Here is a 20,514-nt window from a genome sequence, read left to right on the forward strand (position 1 = left end):
CAAAATTATTAGAACACAAACTGTCATATTCATTCTTAATGAATGCCAGTGACTGGAAAAAAAGATTTCCAGAGATCATGGGTATTATTCTGATATCACAGTTATAAACACTGTAAAAAGGACCTAAGCAGTTAAGAGTATAAAAGGCTTTTATTATAAGCGCAAAATTTTCACCCTGATTAGAGCTTGTGGTATTGACTTCCACCATTTAATTTATCACACTTTGCTGATAAGTGACATAATGGAAGTTCATTGGAACTTATATCCTTACAGAACTAGCTCTCAATAGCTATCCATTATTACGTAAACAGACTCAGCTCTCCTAATTAGTGATAACAGTACCTGAAAAGGTTCAGGTTTAATTGTGATTAGGTTCTAAAATCAAGTGTTAATCCTAACTGCTTGAAACTACAAACTGAAAAGAAATGTAATGTGAAAGATTGCTGGTAGTGAGATTTTTCACACCTCTGGTACTGTCCACGGCCAAAATTAACATTAAAACAGGTTTTCTTACAGTATTTGGCACTTCCTGCTCTGATAACAGGGAAAATATTCAAAGTAAGAAGTAATTTTTGAAACATTATAGAATCTTAAATGTTTGGCTTTAACAAAAGAATAGAAATGTAAGGCTTTTCTCTTCCTGATTTTTCTTTCTTCTTTCCATCTTTCCCTTTCTTGTTTTCTCTCCTGTTCTCCATCTCTTCCCCAAGCACTGTTGTTTTCCTTTTAACCCTTTTAATAGTTTTTTATCAATGCTATTACTGTAAAACTCAGTTCACCAAGGTGTATAAGCAAGTGCCTGAGATTAAATATGTAAATGATCTCATTGACCTTAAAGAAATATTCATATCATTAAAGAATATGTAACCTACTGAACTAGGTCTTACTTTGACTCTGCAATGAGTTCTCTTAATAGCATTAATCATTTTTAACTCTCTCTCCAGTAGTAAATATCTAAACACAGACTTGCCTAAATGCGCACTTGCCTAGGTTTCTTTGGTTTTGCCCTAGAAATCAGTCAGGTTTCTTGTGCTCCCAGTCTGGAAAAAACTTTCCCTTTGCCAGAAGAAGAGATTAGGACCTCATTGTTATACACGTCAAGAACTTAATGAGTTCATGTAAATGCTGGTGAAGGCTTGTATGAAATACAACTGTATTCAAGCAAAATTTGCAAGGCTACTTCTAGTAGAATAACTGGGTGGTCTAAAAGAGTTAGTCTGATTTTCGCTAAAGTGACACGGACATCGTACAAACTGCACTGCCAGAGCAGTAGTGGAGTCAGTAACTTATAGATGGGCAGCTGAAGACAGATTTCTAGAGGCCACTGAATTTGGATATGGAGGAGGATATCTGTCCATGTCCCTTATTTCACTTTTCTAAAATGACAAGACTAGGTGTTCGAAACTCAAAAAGATGCAGTAAGAATATGTTAAGAAGATAGAGTTCTGCGACACTGTGGAAGCCACACAGGTACCTAATATGATTTTAATAATGTTCCCCAAAATTAGCAACAACATTTAAGTGTATAAATATAGCAAGTCTAATATGTTCTAAACATTGTTAAAAATGCAGTACTTACAACACAAAACCATTGTAAATCTCTGCTAGTTTTATTTTATTTTCTGTCAAAATGTTTTGTATTAGAATATAGTAACTTGTGGAAAAAACTACCAGACTGACAGCCCTTGAAATGTCTCTGTCTGTCCACAAAAAAAAAAAAAAAAGTGCTGCTCAGGGATCAGAAATAAAAGCTTCAACAGCAGTGTCCCTAAGCTCTGATCTGAAGGGACTACTATCAGCCCCTTATAGTCCTTTGCTGGTGATATGGGTGCCAATTAGTACTGCCAAGCGCAATGGTGGCTTTTCTGATGTGGATGCCTCACTGCTGGAAACTGGAACCATGAAACTCATTTCCAATAGCCCATTGAAAAGCCATCAGATAGTAACAACTTTTAGTCACACAGACTTAGACTGGCATTGTACTGACAATGCAGAAATAAAAGAGACTACATCATATTACCAATTCCAGAGCAATCCGGCTTCCCCTCCATTGTATTTCTAGGGAAGACAGACCTTGCAGAGATTCACTGAGAAATCGTAGAAAAGAATATGACTGAAACTCTTTCTCAGATCAATTCTCATTTTAATTAGCTTTACATACTTAAAAATACTGTGAAGATGTGAGGAAGGGTAAAAAATGGTAGAGACGTGCTGAAATATAAAATCTTTCATCTCCACCTTGATACTTACTTGCAAGTGATTTAAAGGTATTACTCTAACAGCTTTCTGTTAGGCAATAACATGAAAAAGCTGATGACTTTAATCCAATTTCTAAACAAATGGTCACAGCCTTCACACCACATTATCAACATGCAATTTCCTCCTTGCAGGCTAGCCAGGGAAACTGTCTTCAAAGGACAAACTACATACCAAACATACTGATAATTGGACTGTGTCACGTGTCAAGGTCCATCAACTTTACAGTGTTGATACTATTATACTGTTTCTAGCCATACTATATCTGTCTTCTTAGTAGAAAAAGGCATTTGGTTTCCTGGCGTTCCACCAGAATCCTCAATACCCTTGGGTGGATCCTATCTGGCCCCATAGACTTGTGTGTGTCTAAAGTGATGCAGCAGGTCACTAACCATTTCTCCTTGGATTACAACAGCTTCATTCTGCTCCTTGTCCATATCTTCAACCCAGGGGCTGGGTACCCAGAGAACAACTGGTCTTACTGTTAAAGCCTGAGGCAAAGAAGGCATTAAGTACCTCAGCCTTTTCCTCATCCTTTGTCAAAAAATAAATTGCAAAAAAAATAAAGGTGTTCATGCCCAGGAATTTGGAAATACAGGAGGAAAGAGTACATTTTCAAGGAGCTGAATCTGTCAGACAATTGCCATTTGGTTATACAATAGAGCCCACAGCTGAATGGGTATATTCATTAGAACAGTTTCACTGCTGCCCTGGCATGCAACCTGATCCTGAGATTCTCACAGCTGATAGAACAAATACTGTTAAATTACACTCCACTCAAAGACATTAAGCCATCAGAGCTTTTTTTTTTTTTTTGCAACAAACAAGCACAAAAAAGATTGGAAAGTATTTGTACTTGTTGAAAAATGCACCATTCTTTTTTTTTTTTCCTACTAAATACATCTTTTAGAAAAGAATGCATAAACTCAGCACTGTAGAATGTGCTCTTTTCAGTATTAGCTCCTGCTTCACAATCAAACCCACACAACAAATTTTTGAGGCTATGAAGATGTCCCATAAGGAATTTTGTTTATTTAGAGCTCAAACGCAAAACCAAGGCCCAAGTGTAAGATCCCAGTGGAAAGTGAAACAGAGAAGGATTGAAGTAAAGAGCAGAAAGCATGATCTGTGGGGACAAATCCACATCTTTCCCTTAGGCAGAACAGCTGTTTGAATCATAACACCATAGCAATTTAGGTTTTGGGCTGGTACCCGTGATTTTGCACATCCTTATTTGTTCTGTTGTACTTTATTACTCTCACACAAAATGATTTTCTTTGTTTTTAGAGAATGAATCATTTTGGCTGTCAGAATTCCACCCACAATCAATCCAAGCTGTAAAGGAAATGAGATGTTTAATATTTATACTTCTATTACTTTACAAGGGGGGTTAAGAGAATCAAAATCAGAAAAATATCACAGCACTCATTTCAAAAAACTTTTCTCGCACAGAATTGATTGTTAAAATAGGTTGACCTTTTAAAGAAGTAGACACATTAATAATAGGCTAGACTACAAGGCATCTTTTCTCATCTCCTTGACTGTCTATATACCATAAGGCAGGGGTATATGCACTGCTAATGGCTCTCCAGCTGCCACAAAACAATATATAAAGAGAACCAGCCGACCACCAACCTTTTTTCCAGAGGAGAAAAAACAAAGGCTGCTCAGCTAAATGCCTCCTCACACTCTGAAGACCACTTGGTCCAGAACCAGGAGTCACAGCCAGTTTCAAGGCTTAGGAGAGTTCTCTGTATTTGTTGTCACTTTTCAAGTAGTTAAGATCTGGAGACTTGCTTTAAAGTTTATAGTAACTGTCAAAAAATATGAAAAAGTATGTGCAGTTTGTGTACAGATAAAGAGAGGTCACTCTTACTGTGGGTTGACCACTGCCATCACTACAGCAGAATATCACACTAGGGAGGGTAAGGACCAGTAAGGCTTCCCATAAATTTTCAGATATGGATTTACACTTCTATTGTAGTATCAACATTCATTATAGCATCAGGGTTTTTAGACATTACACTGATTTGGAAAAAAAAAAAAAAAAGCAGATAAATGAAGAGCAACCACTGGAATTGTCTGATAATTTAAAATATTTACAATTCACTACAGGCAAGACTTTTTAAGATTAAGCCACAATATCTTCTACTTTCAAAGATGTGACTTAAAGGAGCTGATCCACTTGTTATATTTTTTTATTTTATTTTAGTGATTTTATATTTTTTGAAATGGAACCATTTTTATCTGGATAAGCAAATGCACGAGTTTTTATTTTACCCCTCAGGAAAAGTCACAGCCTGCAGAGAGCTGGTTTATGAAGCAGAATTTTTTTTTCTCTGTTTGATATTTTGCCAAAATGGTTTCTTTCTGTAGAGGTGTTGCTCAGCTCTAGGCGCATACTTTTAGAGCACTGTATATCAGGTGGACAAATAATTAAGTCATTAAGGGCAAACCTTAAAGAACACTTCAAATTGAGAATGGTGACTGCAGTTTTTCGCACTTTCACTTGCTGCTAAAGCACCAATATGCAAATGAGCACAGTGCAATATTTTGGGTGTAGGATAGACAATATGAAATGTATCCCCATATGTACTAGAAGTTTTTTGCAGATGTCTCTATCTTTTCTATTTACATGACAGATTGCAGAGACTCCGAAGAAGCGGTTACTCTCATTTTCATGAAGTATTTACAACATTTTTTTAAATTTTCTTTATATTTACTTTAAACATCCCACATTGACATTATTGGTTCTTCAAACATGTACTTGCCCACTGCTATGAGAAGACCCCACATCCTGCACAGGTTAGTTTTGAGGCCAGGTGGGGTTGTAGTTACACGGGAAATATGCTGCTAAAGCAGTATTTCAGCTCAGAGCTCCTGAAACCCTTTCACTATGGACATCTCTGGCAATCCAAACATGAATCACATCCTTGATACCACCCTTACTCCTTGCCCCTTCTCCTCCAAAGGAGGAGACCAGCAGCTGCACCTAAAAGAAAACAAGGCAAAATTGGTACACATTTTTGGAATGGCTCAGTACTTGTGCTAAGCCCACCTATTTAACTGTGTAGTGTTCCTTTTGTCTTGTCCACTCAGGCAACCACTCTGTCTTTCAGTTTTTGTGTGCTCCCTTTTTTCTCTTAAAGATATTGCTGTTAAGCTTGCTGCTGTGGATACATGAACAGGCTCCTGCAAAAAATAGAGTGTTCAACTTGAAGGGAAAAGTTTAGTTCAAAAAGTAGGTTTGTTTTTTTTTGTTGTTGTTGTTCTCAAGCATTAATACCAAGACAGATTATTCACTTCGGAAAAAATCAGAACAATTTACAGGGTGTGGTGTGTGTGCTGAGAAGAAGGGATTTTTGCTTTTAGAAAGATGTCAGCTGTACCTTATTTGAAGCTATTCAGCAAATTTAACTGTTTTGTTCAGTGAAAGAACATCACAGTAATGTTGCAAAGCTTTTCCACTTTTAGCTTCCCTACTCTGCTTAACTTTCAAATCCAAATCGCATTTTTCTCCCAGTAGCCATCCCTTAGGAAGACTCCTCTAATGCCTTCCTTTTAGAGATCCTTGATGTGTGATACGAAAGGCCCTGCTCTGCCTTCTCCTCCCCACTTAAGCAATCCTCAGTAATGACCCAAATAAAAAGCAGAAAGAGAGCATAAGGTTAAACTTTAAATTAATAGATCAAAGGATAAGAATCCTAATTCTGAAATAAACTGACTATGGAAAAGGATTAAAACAGAGAGAGAGGATTATAGTACAATAATTGCAACAGAAGACTGTGAATGAATTGGATGGAAAACAGGAGGTAAGCTTTATTCTGTATTTCTGAGCAAGCAAAATGAAGAGGATCTGAAAGATAATTAAAAATCCAAGTGGACTTAAGCAGGAGAAAAGACTGAAAACTCACAAGAAGATACTGCAATGAATTCCCTGCTGTGCCTGCCCAAGACCCATATCATATTCGTTCAAGGCAGATATCTACCTTTGTTTTGCATTCTAGGGAGGAAGACAATCATTGAAAGAATGCAAGATTTCAGCTAATTTCAGCTTTACTGTCACTTGCCACTGAGTCTCCAGAGGAGACCTAGACTGAGCTATCAAGGAGAGGACATGAGGAATTACTTCTTAGAAGTTGCCTGTTCAGCCACTATCAACCCTGCAACATAATAGCCCAGTGCTGTGTTTTGAAAGTAACATGTATTTCCAGAGAGTCCTCTGGAAGGAGGAGAAAAACTTGGGATATACACATGAATATGGCATAATAGATGGAGTTTATAGGTAGTCTATAAAGCCAAATTGAGTGGTGTGTTAACAATGAAGAAGTTGATAATGGATTCCAAAAGAGTGGAGATGGGGGGATAGTCTTGAAACTTGACCAAGATTAATTGCTGCAAAGCTTATTTATGTGTTTACACTACATAAGAGGAGCTTCTGCCAGCAATTTCCCTAGTGAAAAACAATGTGCAAATAGGACAGCTTTTAGGGAAAAACACAAACTGAGCATCTTTTCTATCATCTGAACCTTCATCTGAAGAACTGAGAACTGAACACACACGTCAGTGCATACAGGACTCAGTACCTCCTGAACAGTCATGGAAAAATAACAAATGAAGTCTTGGCCATACTGAAGTCAGAAGTGTTTAGACATTGCCTTCAACAAGGCCAGAAGCATGATCTGTACCTTACTCATTAAATGTTGCCACGCTACATTATTGCAGCATTTTACATCATTATAACTGTACAGGAAGTGCTGGTAAGGAGAGAAGGCTGCTTGATTCTTTCTTCAGTCAGTAAGAGAATTAACTGAGATTTTCACATCATCACCCTAAACCAGAAAAAGCTGGGTATCTTTAAGAAAAAAAAAAAAACAAACAAACCCAAACCAACCAACCAAGCAAAAAAGAAAAAAGGAACAACAATGCAATGAGCCCACCCCTCAAAAATCCCAAACCCCTTCAATTTTAGATTTCTTAGCAGTCTTCTTTCTTACTGTTTATTCCCTACAAAAACTATAATTGTTTGGTATGTTTGAAGCTGCTTGCTATGGGAATGATGATGATGTCTCAAGCAGTGAGTTATCATTTCAGTTTCAGGAATTTCAGAAAAGGCAGAGGCAGTGCTGCACCTTTATGTAATCTTTGCAGTAAAAAAGAGGGAAAAGTAACAGTAGTAATAGGTGTGGAAAATACAGACAGACTTTCTAGCAACTTACACAACTTTATAAAGGGGAAACATGTTACACTTTAATTTTCAAGCCTCATATTATTTAATCAGTAACCATAATTTTCATTCACATAATGTGTATATAAAAACATGATTTCCCATTTCTTATCATCTTTAATAAATGGAAAAAACGTTTGCATTCCCCCAAAGAGTAATCAACACTGTGCTAATAAGCTCAGGCCTAGGAACACTTTTTCAATAAGAAAAACATTACACATTACAAAATCAATAATGCTGCTTGACAAATGAGCATGAATTTTTGACATGAAATCATAGACTGAAGCCTAAATTTAAATTTGGCAATGCTTTCAAAGTCTCACGCTTTATGATAGCTATTCTGGAGAGTGAGCTGTACTGAAACTAATCACATAATTTAAAGGATACATTTGCTCTAGTACCGCAATAAAAATACATTACATCATGATAAAAGCCATCCTGATTCAACCTGCAGTGGAAATCTGTGAACACAGGGAATGTGGGATCACTGGGCTGCTGTTAATAAACCACGTAAATAAAACATTTAGCACCCTTCTAGCAGTCTTCATCTTCACAATGCTCCATAAATATTAACTAATTAATCCTCAGAACAGCTGGGAGATAGCTGAGAATTGGAACTGAGTGAGAAACTGGTAAAAAATCACCAGTTTGACAAACACAGTCCTTTTCTTTGTTTATAACTTATCCAGTTGCAAACTCTGCATATCATTAATTTGCCTGCCATTGAAAATGGGATTGGAAATGCTTAATGTAAAATCAGTTTTGCTCTGTGAAATTACTCACTGCCACATACACCAACAACCTGTCAGACTGTCTCAAATAAGGCACATTTCCAGCCTGTTCCTGTTCCAGGAACAAAAGCCATTCAGGTACATGGGTTCAGAGTAGTTCCAAGGCTCAGGAGCAGGGCCATGTACCACAATGGAATGTCTGTGCTGCATCAAGAGGAAGTCTCTTCAGGCCACTTGCCTGGCCCATGAGGGGTATATAGGCTGTGTGTATTAAGCACCTGCAGCTGGATCCATATCAGTGAACCACCAGAGCCTGGGTACTGCCCAAGAATTACACAACAGTTCATATTAGTTATTTCATTGCCAGCACAGTCCTTGGTATGTCTTCCCTTTGGTCAGACAATACGTAGGCACTGTTCAAGGACTGGTGTAGCCCCATACATCCCCAAACCAAACCTTGGCTACAGCTGTCCTGTTTTAGGAGGCAAGACAATTTATCTGTATGGGTGCAAACTGTGCTGTACCAGCTGGTGATGTTTAGCCTCTTCTACAAAGTAGTACAGATGCAGCCTGCATTTCCAGAACAAGGCTGCATTCAGCTAAACTGACATAATCTGCATGAATGCAGCAACACAAATGTTTGCCAGCTAAGGACTGAACTGTTTAGCCTGTTCCTTAGGAAAGGTGAGATAAGACTGCATTAATGTCACTTTCTCTTAGGTTTTACTTTTCCAGCATGGTACAAATCCGTCAAACTCCAGAAACAGAGTGTAGTCTGAGGACTCTGCTTACAGGGCAGAGTCACACAGGTATGGTGGCTGGAGCTGCCCCTACCAGTGCCTTTTAATGCACCAGAGAAATTGTGGGTCCGTCCATTCTTCCACATCTGCACAGTGATGGCAACTTAAAACCCCCTACTAAAACATTTCTGCTTTCCTCTTCTACTGGGTTTACATGGTAAGGTGTTTATGTCTTGCATTTATATTTGGGGTGGATTTTCTCATACAAGACCCAATCCCATAGGAACTTTGGCTGCTCTGTAGGAACACAGAGAGCAAAATCTTCAGCAGTGATCCAGAATTTCCACCACACACCAGTATCCATGGGATCTCTAGTATTTTGTTCCTCTAAAAGCCTGTAAACTGAAAGACCTAGATTACTACACAGAACAGTATCAGTCACTTACAGGGTAGGTTGAAAACAAAACTCCTAATCTACCAAACAACAGTTATGTTAGCCTTCACTGAAAACTCAGAACACAGGGAACGTCTTGAAATTTTTATCTCTTTTCCTATTTCCCTACAGTAGAAAAATAAGGAGTTTCTAAAACAAGCCAATATTGTTAAAATGAAAGCAAAAATGATGGATATGAATATGGATATGTGCTTTATTTTAAGCCCTTTATTGTTGAAGAAAGGAACACAGTAAACCATAATGGTTCAGCATTGATTATTTGTTTTCCTATTTTGTTAATGGATGGATAATTTAATCATTATTAAAATAATTTGACAATGTGTTACCAAGAATGAAAAATTAAATAACGTATTTGGGGACTGCAACCTGTTGTTGTAGAAGTAGAAATGAAACATTTTCTTCACTAAAAATTCCTAAGGAGTTTGAGTCCTTCTATAGATTACTGACAAGAGATAAAAATAAATGGTCCATGATTTATCGTTTGCCAGAGGAGGTTTGCAACTATCTCTTCAGAGGCATGGTACCAGACCCTGTGTGTATGACCTAACCCTGCAGGCAGCATCTGTACCCATTTCCCAGGGTCTTGATTAACCTCGTTAGTGAAATCTAGGCCTGTGACGTGCTCTATCATAACAATCTCAGAAGGCAGGGAATGTGACAGTAACTGTAGCACTGACTCTCCTTTAGTAGCTCTGATATAACTTTAAATAAACCTTGCTCTAGCCTGATCCAGTCATCATCTTGGATGATACCTTGTAGAACAGATGCTTCCTGACTCAGCCAAGGTTCCTGCTGGAGTCATCTCTGAGCTTCACTGCCTCCTGTACTCAGATTGCCCCGACTGTGAAAGGAGGAACAGTTAGGACAAACTGTGACCAGTTCCTTCCTCCAAATCCTCATTTTCCTCAGGTGCTGCTGTGCTCCTTCATGGAGCTGTTGTGGTGCAACTTGTTTATAAATATTTAGAGTAAATGAGAAATAGCTGTGATACACAAAACCTCACATTACAAAAGTATCCATCATAGTCAATCTGGAGCTGATAAGAGTTGTGGAGGAAGTTGGTGACACTAGGTGACTGGATGAAAAAAACTACTAAAATTCAGTATTAGTAAGTACTACAAGACTGGGACTGGTCTTGTTCAATATCTTTGTTGGTGACATGGACAGTGGGATTAAGTGTGCCCTCTTCAAGTTTGCCAATGACACCAAGCTGTGTGGTTCAGTTGATACGCTGGAGGGAAGGAATGCCATCCAGAGGGACCTTGACATGCTTGTGAGGTGGGCAGATGCCAACCTTATGAAGTTTAACGATGCCAAGTGCAAGGTCCTACACCTGGGTCAAGGCAATCCCAGGCACAGCTACAGGTTGGGCAGAGAAGAGATTCAGAGCAGCCCTGTGGAGAAGGACTTGGGGGTGTTGGTCAATGAGAAACTTAACATGAGCCAACAGTATGCACTCACAGCCCAGAAAGCCAACCGTATCCTGGGCTGCATCAAAAGGAGCGTGACCAGCAGGTCGAAGGAGGTGATCCTGCCCCTCTACTCTGCTCTTGTGAGACCTCACCTGGAGTATTGTGTGCAGTTCTGGTGTCCTCAACATAAAAAGAACATGGAACTGTTGGAACAAGTCCAGAGGAGGTCCACGAGGATGATTAGGGGCTGGAGCACCTCTTGTATTAAGATAGGCTGAGAAAGTTGGGGCTGCTGAGCCTGGAGAAGAGAAGGCTGCGTGGAGACCTCATAGCAACCTTTAAGTATCTGAAGGGGGGCCTATAGGGATGCTGGGGAGGGACTCTTCATTAGGGACTGTAGTGATAGGACAGGGGGTAACAGGTTCAAACTTCAACAGGGGAAGTTTAGATTGGATATAAGGAAGAAGTTCTTTACTGTAAGGGTGGTGAGGCACTGGAATGGGTTGCCCAGGGAAGCTGTGAATACTCCATCCCTGGCAGTGTTCAAGGCCAGGTTGGATGGAGTCTTGGGTGACATGGTTTAGTGTGAGGTGTCCCTGCCCATGGCAGGAGGGTTGGAACTTGATGATCTTAAGGTCCTTTCCAACCCTAACTATTCTATGATTCTATAACATAGACTCATTGTACAAACGTCATCCAAAATAAAGGCCAAGCAGAGTACCACGGATAGTCGATAATGAAACAGCAAACAAAAAAAAAATAGTTATGCTAATATATAAACTCAAAGTGCCTTCAAATTTTGACTAGTATCCTCAGTTTCAGAGACCTGAAAAAGGTTTTGCTTCTGTCACTAACCCAGTTTTTTGTTTCCAGCTACCCCACAGCTCACCAGCTACCCCAGCAGCAAAATGCTGCTGTTTTTCTTAGCAAGAGGCAAGTGGCAACATGGTGCAGACTAAGCGTGAGCTCACTACAGATGAGGCAACCTCATCATATAACACACCACAGGAAGGAGACTTCATCCCTCTTTCCTCCATCATACCGTGGCTGTGTACAGATTATAGTTTTGACCCTCCTTTCAAAAGGAGGATCTGACAGTCTTTACCGTTCCCAGTCAGGAATATTCTTTAGTGTGCCCTAAAATGGCTGATTAAAACATTATTTCTGCCTACTATTTCTTAGGTGGACTAAATAAACAGACTGAAGTATAAGATGCGAAGTGGGACGAAAAAGATCCTAGTCTGGGGTTTTGATGTCAAAAGTGATAAATATTAATTATTTCTAATTAAGTTAAAAGGCAAAAAAAAGTTTTGGCTTGTATGACCACTGGGAAATAGGCAATTATTATCTATCCATTTACACAACACCAGACTGTTTTTTATCTCTGGCCTTTGGGCACAATTATAACATTTAAATACAGTTTATACAATTTTACTATTAGTTATGAAAGCCTGAGATCTGACACACACTGATGTTCCATACTTCACGCTAAAGAATTGCTTTATGGGGCAATTATAACAAAAGAAAACAATAGGTTTAAAACTAGTCAATAGACAGCAAAAATGAACTAGCTCCACTCCATAAACTTCAAAAGTGAATTAGCCCCAAGGAAGAGTAGGAGATGGATATGATAGGCATTTGAATAAATTAAGTCAGAGGAAATTCAGATACACAAATGAGGGGAAGCAAAATAGTATCCACTAGTCTGTAGAAAGTTTCCCCAAAAGCAGGTCTTGAAACATATGAAAACTCAGTGTAACAGTAGAATGGGGAATTCTCTTAGGGGAAATATGCTTATAATAGAAAATGAATGGCTAGATGGCATAAAGCAAGATGGAAAAGCAGAAGCTCCCTGCTTTTAGAGAAGCTAAAAAGGGACCTATTAGAGTACAGTCAAAAGGTATCTCTTGGAGCACTTGCTGTTACTTGAAAAAAAGCCAGCAGCTGTGAAGAAATCTTCAGTAGGGCTGAAAAACAATGCTGAAGTGAGGAAGAATAGGCCCTACTCAGTTTTGGACTTTGAAGAAAGAAATATGCTTTTTACTCATGCAATTACTCCAAAATTATTCTAGTTCTGCAAACCACCATGGGTCAGCATTTACTTTGAAATGCCTTGTTGAAGTTTTTCAGATGGAAAAAATGGAAACTTCCAGATCTGCTGAGTAAGAGTAGACCACTGTATTTTTCCAGCAGAAAAGTACATGAAGTTGCTCAGGAGTACCTGTTTCACTTTAAATTCACAGCCCACCTTTGCGTGAATTAACTTGCAACTGCAGAGAAGTCTTAGGAGAAACATTTATAAAATGCCAAAGTAATAGAAATATCCTGTAGTCAATTGGCTCATTCAGGTCTTTAGATGCAGATTATTATCTTTTTTTTCTTTATTGCTTTGTGGCAAATGTGCAGTAGTGTCAAATAAGATCAGATATTACAATATATCCTGATTTAATTCACTGACACGATGCATAAACACTATTTTGTCCTTTGACAGTGATGGCATGTCAGTTTACAAGAAGCTTCTGAAGGGGTTCAGGTGCTAGAGGTAAGACTTTGGCTAAAGATGGAAGGATGGACTGAAGTGGAGCCAAGATACTCTGATGCACACTAAAAACCAGCATGTACTTTAGGGAATATGCTAGTCAAGGATGGTTTTGGTGAAAATCAAGGTACAAAGATTTGGGGGAGTGTGTTAAAAAAGAAGGGAAAAAACCTATTACCAGTATTATGTGTAACATTACCTCTTGGGAAAGGATGGAAAACCACAGTCTGAGATACTGCAGCTTCAGGCAGGCTGAAATGGGATTGTAAGTAAACGTCCAGTAAGAAAAGAAGTACAGAGGTATCCCAAGAGAGTTCCTGTGTAGTGTCTCAGGGTTATGTTTTAGAAAATCATCTGGTCCTACTAAGAAATTGCCATCCCAGCTCCAGTTAGATTTTTCAACCAAAAAATATTTCTGCATTTTGTTCTTCCTAAATTTGCAACATATTTTTAAGAGCAATAACAATTAACTGCTGGAATAGCAACACAAGAGTTTCTTGCTTATATACTTGAGAATCAGATTAACTTACTTAACCAGTCTGCAATGGATTGATTAACCACAGATTAGCTACTGATTAACCTTGTAGCCTTTTCAAAGATGGTGTGTTCTAAGGTAATCTTCAAACTCATATGACCAACATTCTTTTCAAGGAAAGGTTTATAGTAAAAGATTTTTTTTTTCTTAAACTGGATGATATAGATGGAGAAGTGAAGACAGACTCAGCCAAGAAGACAGTCCACATTTTCAACTGCATTCTTTGGCCTGCTAACAGATATTACTTCTTCCTTCTTATTTCTCTACAGCTTTCAACCATTAAACATACAAAAATAGTATTACTGTATACTCTTTCTTCTTAGTGGTAGGACTTCACAGTTGGTCTTAGATATGATTTGTGTTCAGCTCATCAAACACTCACAGTCTAACTGGTAAAGTGAACTATGCTCCTCACTAGTAAATTTTACTTTGATCATCAATGATAATCTTATACTTTTTCCCACATGCTAAAAAAGTGTTAAAATACATGTGTCCGAGAAAAAAATATTTTGAAAAATTCTGCCATAGAATGACAGTGCATTTACAATTTTATCATCCATCAGTAAGAAAAGGTTACAACCCATTTAATGTGCCATGTGCATTTTATGTCTTTCTAGTATCCTAATGAAAGTGTTATGCACTACCAAATCAAATAACTTGCAGAATGTAGTACATCAATACTATTACTTTAAAAACTAGCTTGTAATCTGAAAAAAAAAGATATCAGGTTAGTTTGACAGGATCTATTTTCCATAAACTTGTGTTGATTGGCATTAATTCCATCCTTCAGCTCTTTAGTACCTGAGCCCTGTATCAGATGTTCCCTTGTTTCACCGAAGATCAATATCAGCCTGACAGGCCTATAATTACTTGGGTTGTCCCATATACCATTTTTAAATATTGCCACAATATTAGTTTTCTACTGGTCTTAATTAAATATCTTTATTTCTGCATATGTGCATCTATCTAGCTCAGTATCTGGCTTCCATCACAATGATCTGACATTCTAGCAGATAATGCAAAAGCAGAAATTCACATTGAAAATGACAGCACAAGATCAAAAGAAAGAGATGTCTTAAATAAAAGTGACTCATCTCTCCCTAACCAACTTCATCCTCTCTCCCAATGCTCTTTCCTTCCTACAAATGGAAAAGGCTAAGAGAAGCGATGCTTCTTGTAAGGTGGCCAGGCAGTAGCCTCTGAGGAGAAGCTGGCTAAACCAACAAAAATGCCAGAGACAGCTGTGAGTCATATTGATTAATGCACTACTGGAAGGCACCCAGTGAGGAAGAAGGCACACAAACCCAGCTAGAATAGAAAAATCTGGCTCTGGCTGATTTATATGACAGGAGACAAAGTGCTTGGTATTTAGAAGAAAGGTAGAAAATTGCAGCTGTGCATGACAGAGTCAAAAGCTTAGATTCAGGTGGCCTACATTTCAACCAAGCCCTGGCCCCTGCTGTTTTCTATTGACTGTGTGCCTCTGAAGGTCTACAGCCAGACAATAGGAAGTACTGTGAATGGGGACAGAGATAGAATTTAGGCCACATCAATTTTCATCTAACAACTGTGATGTGTGTGTGTGTGAGAGAGAGGGATAGGCCAAAGAGTGAATATTATCAATTTTATATTTTTTAATTCCAAAGAGAGAGTGGTCAGTCACTGACATAAGTGCCCAGGTGTCTGTGGGATCTGCATCCTTGGATGTGTTCAGACTTTGGCTGGATTCAGCCCTGAGAAACTGGATATAACTTTGAAGTGAGCTATGTTTTGAGCAGAAGGTTGGTTTAGATGACTTCCTGAAGACATTTTCAACCTAAATTACTCTACAGCTATAATTTTAGAGACTGTATTAGATATGTAGCGGAGTGCAGAAGTGTGAACAACACTCAATAAGATAAAACAAGGTTATTAACACTGAGCTACAAAATTATGAGTAGACATAACTACTATTTTATTGTCTGATTATTATTCTTTTCTAAAGAAATCTGTGGAAAGAGCCAGCAGCAACATCATTGACTTTGAAGCAACAAATCCATCAGATCTGTGCCAAGTAGTTATAGATGCAACACAACAGGAAATGTCCAGACAGGCAGAAGAAAATGATCTTCAGTTGCACTTTATATAGCTTTGATAGTTAAGCAGTTGAAGACATTTATAAGGATTTCTTGCTTTTGAAATATTTACAAGATTTCCAAAATCTTAATGCTTTAGTGCAAAAGTTAAATTCTAACTAGGTAAGCAAAATACAATTAAAAAAATCATAGAAAATATCTATAATTTTGTAGCAGAAAATTCCTTTAGAACCTCTTTTAAGAAGCTGATATAGTCCACTAACAGAAACAGTATACTAAACAGCTTTAATCACATATGTCAGTTTTTGTAATCCTAAATACCCAGTCTCAGAGAATTGCTGGTTACTAAACAGCATTTAAATAGTGCTTAGAAAATAAAAATAGCTATATAAGACATATTATAACATTATTTTAGGGTCCTCATAATTTTTTTTTCATTTGCTATCACAAACTGCAAGTCCAACATGCAATGCAAATCCTCCTCAGTTGTAGTCAACACTCTTTTAAGGAAATACCTGTCTTAAAGATTGTATTGCAAGATTCCAAAGACAGAATTTACATCTGATGCAAAAAAAATTTATGAGCACAAGACTTAAATTTTTAAAAGTCTTTTTCATTAATTCTACCATTTTCCACCTTTTAATTGAAATAGAGATACTTAGCTTGCTCAAGAACTTGATCATAGAATCATAGAATCGTTTAGGTTGGGAGAGAACTTTAAGATCATCAAGTTTAGCAGGTAACCTAGCACTGCCAAGTCCACCACTAAACCACATCTAAGCACCACATCTTCAAAACTATACTTCAGAAAATATTTACCAGGCTCTGGCCAGTTCAGGTTTGAATTCTCTAAGGATTTTTCAAGATTTACATTACTTGATGCAAAATGGACTGAATCAATTCATGGTGAATATCTAAGGTTTAAAAGAAAAAAAAAGAAATCACACAGAAGGCTGCAATCAAGCAGAATGTGTGTATGAAAGTTTGAACATGTGTTCTGAAATAACAGGTTGCTCAAAGAAGAAACGCAAGGAGTGATTTCTTTTTTATTCACTCATGGTTTTGGATTCTGAAGTTAATTGCAATCAGAAGGCAAATCAGAAGGTATTGAATACCCCACAGCATACAATAATTTAACAGAAACAACATGCAACCTTACAGAATCCACCATGAGCCCACGGAAAACGTCATCTAAGTCTAGCACTTTCTGAATGCAAATACGGCTTACCATGCAAAGAATGAGAAGCAGAATCACCACTGCCACCATTTTAAAAGAAAAAAAGTATTATCATGCACAAGAGTACCAATGTCATCCAAGCACACAGATGCTGGAAAACTTTTCAGGTTCTGGAAAGGTTTCATACCCTTGTAAATGGAGGAAGAAATTAAGAATCTAAATTCGACTCTTCTCTGTTCCAGTTCCTGTGGCTGCAAATAAGGTGCCTCACTTTTTTATTCACTCTATGAACCCAACTGAGCAATGTAATTTCCATTCACACAACTGAAAATCTAATTTTAAATATCTTAGTATTCTGTGTCACAATGCTTAAGTGTCTTCCTATATTCTGCCCTCACAGGATACTTAGTAGTTTGTTTACAGATTGTTACTTAGTAGTGTTTTAAAAGCGATGATAACGATGCCAATCTAGCTTAATAACATCCAAGCTACAGATATATAATAACGTCCTGATAAATGAAACAACAGAAGCATTCATTTTGTCCCAATTGTGAACTTTCCTAGATATTTATTGCTCATTTGTTTTCCTGTTTTGTTTAAAAGTTTAACTAAAAACTACCTATTGGTTCTACCTTCTGTTAGTACATTATTTTTCCTTAGCTACATCTGAATAGGCAAAATAATGGAAAAGAGATGTCTTCCAGAGCAATCCTGAATGAAAAAGTCCATGCTGTGAACTGACTCAGGAAAAGTCTTCTAAGAAATCTTGAAATCTTGAAAGCATAAGTTTTCTGCAGACAGGCAGACAGAGAGAAAGAGAGAAGGAAAAGAAAGATGTGTCAGTGTGGGTGAACTTAGGAACCCAAAAACCATTAACAGCTTACTGCAGAGGGATATCAGGCTCATGGAGCAGCAGTCAAAAGAAATGAAAATGTTGTCAGACAAGAGATCAGAATCCATCCATTTAGTGTTCTCATTTTCCATCTGGAGTTCCTTCTTGTTTCTTTATTTTTTTCTTTTTTTTTTTCTCCTTTTCCATCTTTTTTTCTTTTGTTTTCCCCTTTAACAGCAAATCATATGTAGGTTAAACCAGAATGGATCCAAGTCTCTAAAGGAAAGGCTGAAGAACTTCATCTGGTTTTGTGCTTCAGTGAGAACTTTCAGAATACCTTCACAGATGATATTCAAGACTTGCTAAGCAAAGAATGACAGCGTGTGAGTGAAAAGTGGAATTGAAAATCTTAAACTCAGAAAATTAAGAATACATAAAACCCACACCAGCATTAAATTGCCCCAAATTCCACATTAATATTCTCAGTTTTCATAACTGTATAAATATCAGCTATCATGTTGACATCATCTATGATAATCTACATGCATTTTAATTTTCAGTCAAATTTAAATTTATTGTGAGAATGAGACTAGCATAAATACATATACTTTTTATCCACATACAAATACTCATGACAACCCTTCTTTGAAATGCTTATCATCCTTTGGGGTGGAGAAAAAAATTTAAACAAGATAGGACTGTCTGTCATGTCTGACAGTCTTCTTGCCATTTCTGTGAAAACCTGCAAGAATTTGTCCAAAGTAGATGTCAAAACCAAATAAATATATATCTTTTTTAAATAACTCAGTCTTTACATCATCATAAAGGACTTATGCAATTAGAACAGCAACAGGCTGTATTCCCTCTTTCATGACCACTTCCACCCTTTTCCAATTTTCCACACCATCCTGTTATTAAATGGCTAAGTAGGCTCAAATCTCCAGGAAATTCTGAAGGTTTTCTCTCTGAAGTTTGCATAAAGCTGAATAAGAGTGAAAACTGGAACATAAAACATGACTACCTAAGCCCCTTTCTACTGGCACCCAAGCAAGTGCTCTGTGAATGCTCAAGGATCTATTTTCAAACCAGGAAGGAGAAGCTGGAAGGTAGAGGGAAAGAGATGACTGTGATTTGGGGACAGGAGTCATGGAAGGAGGCTTAAATAAAGAGGACAGAAGACAACTGCTAGACAAGAGTGAACATGCAAGGAGACCAGCAGTGAACATCAGTGTGGAAAAAAGACAAGCCAACACTTGGTGAAGGAAAAGTGGGCTTCGATCAACTTGGTTAGATGAATTAGAGCCCATTGGACTAGGAGCTGGTGTGAGAAGCAGAGAGGTTGAAGACTAAGACTTCTAAGAGAAGAGTCCTTGCTTAGGAAGCAATGTTGAAAGCTACATAAGGGCACTAAGAAAAAGAATAAATGCAAACCAGAAAGAAGAACAAGACTTCCCAGCAAAGTGCTGGGAAGTCAGCCAGGTACACTAACCTACACTCAGTATGTACTTACTGTTGTGCACCGGGTAGTCACGATCCCAGTTGTTCACATCAGGAGCCTGGCTTGAATGTGCTACATCCCTGTTGCCTGGTATTTCCTTCCTATGAAACATATAATTTACACACACATATGCTGTTCGTGTTCAGGCCCCTTGGGGTAGTAGGTCATACTTTTTCTTCACATTCAGAGAACTGGAACCACCCCATAATACCTCCTCCTACTAAAATCCAGGACTTTGTGGAAAACCTCTGTTCTCTCCCCACCTAGGCTGCATGATTTTTTTAGTACCCTTAACCAGAGCAAGCTGAGGACTTCACACTGGATCTCAGGAGTATCCCACTGCCCACTGACAGCTTCCATTGCCAAAGGGCAAAAAAAAATAATCCCCCAATGCAATTTGGAGCTTGTGTTTCAGCTAACCAATAGGTACTGTACACAACTGAGGGTCCAGGACTGGGGGGGATTAGCCTGGGAGGAAAAATGATAAAAAGCTGGTTATAGGTTCCACTTACAAAGCAGAGAAAAACTGCAGGGTAAAGCTACAGGGTTCAGCCCTACTGTAGAATAGAAGTGTCCCAGCATGATGCCTGACTGCTTCATTTCTGCTTGCACACAGGTCCACATACAGACCTTCTACCATGGAACCTTGACTTTGCTTGAGGCAGAGAATGGATGGTGCCCAAATCATACCAGTTTTACCTCTGGTTCTTGCCCAGTGCATAGCCCATAGCAATTACTTTTGGATGCTTGACTTCACAAACAAAGCAGCTGTCTTTCAAAATAGTTCAGGGTATTCGCTTGTAATATTAAAAAAGATACCAAGATACACCATTAAAGCTCAAATTTATCATTTTTACCCTTCTACAAAAACAGTGTTGAAAAAATAAATAAGGGCAAGAAAGATTCACTGAAAACTACATAAAATACTCATTGCAGATACAGTAAGATCAGTCTAAAAGATTTTAATCTGCCTTGCAGATCAATATAATTTGTCCAATACAAAATCCAACAACAGCAATTTGTGACTGAGATGGGTCA

The sequence above is a fragment of the Pezoporus occidentalis genome, unplaced genomic scaffold (assembly GCF_034315485.1).
Source record: "Pezoporus occidentalis ecotype Australia unplaced genomic scaffold, CSIRO_AGI_Poc_V1 ctg57, whole genome shotgun sequence".
Classification (NCBI taxonomy): Eukaryota; Metazoa; Chordata; class Aves; order Psittaciformes; family Psittacidae; genus Pezoporus; species Pezoporus occidentalis.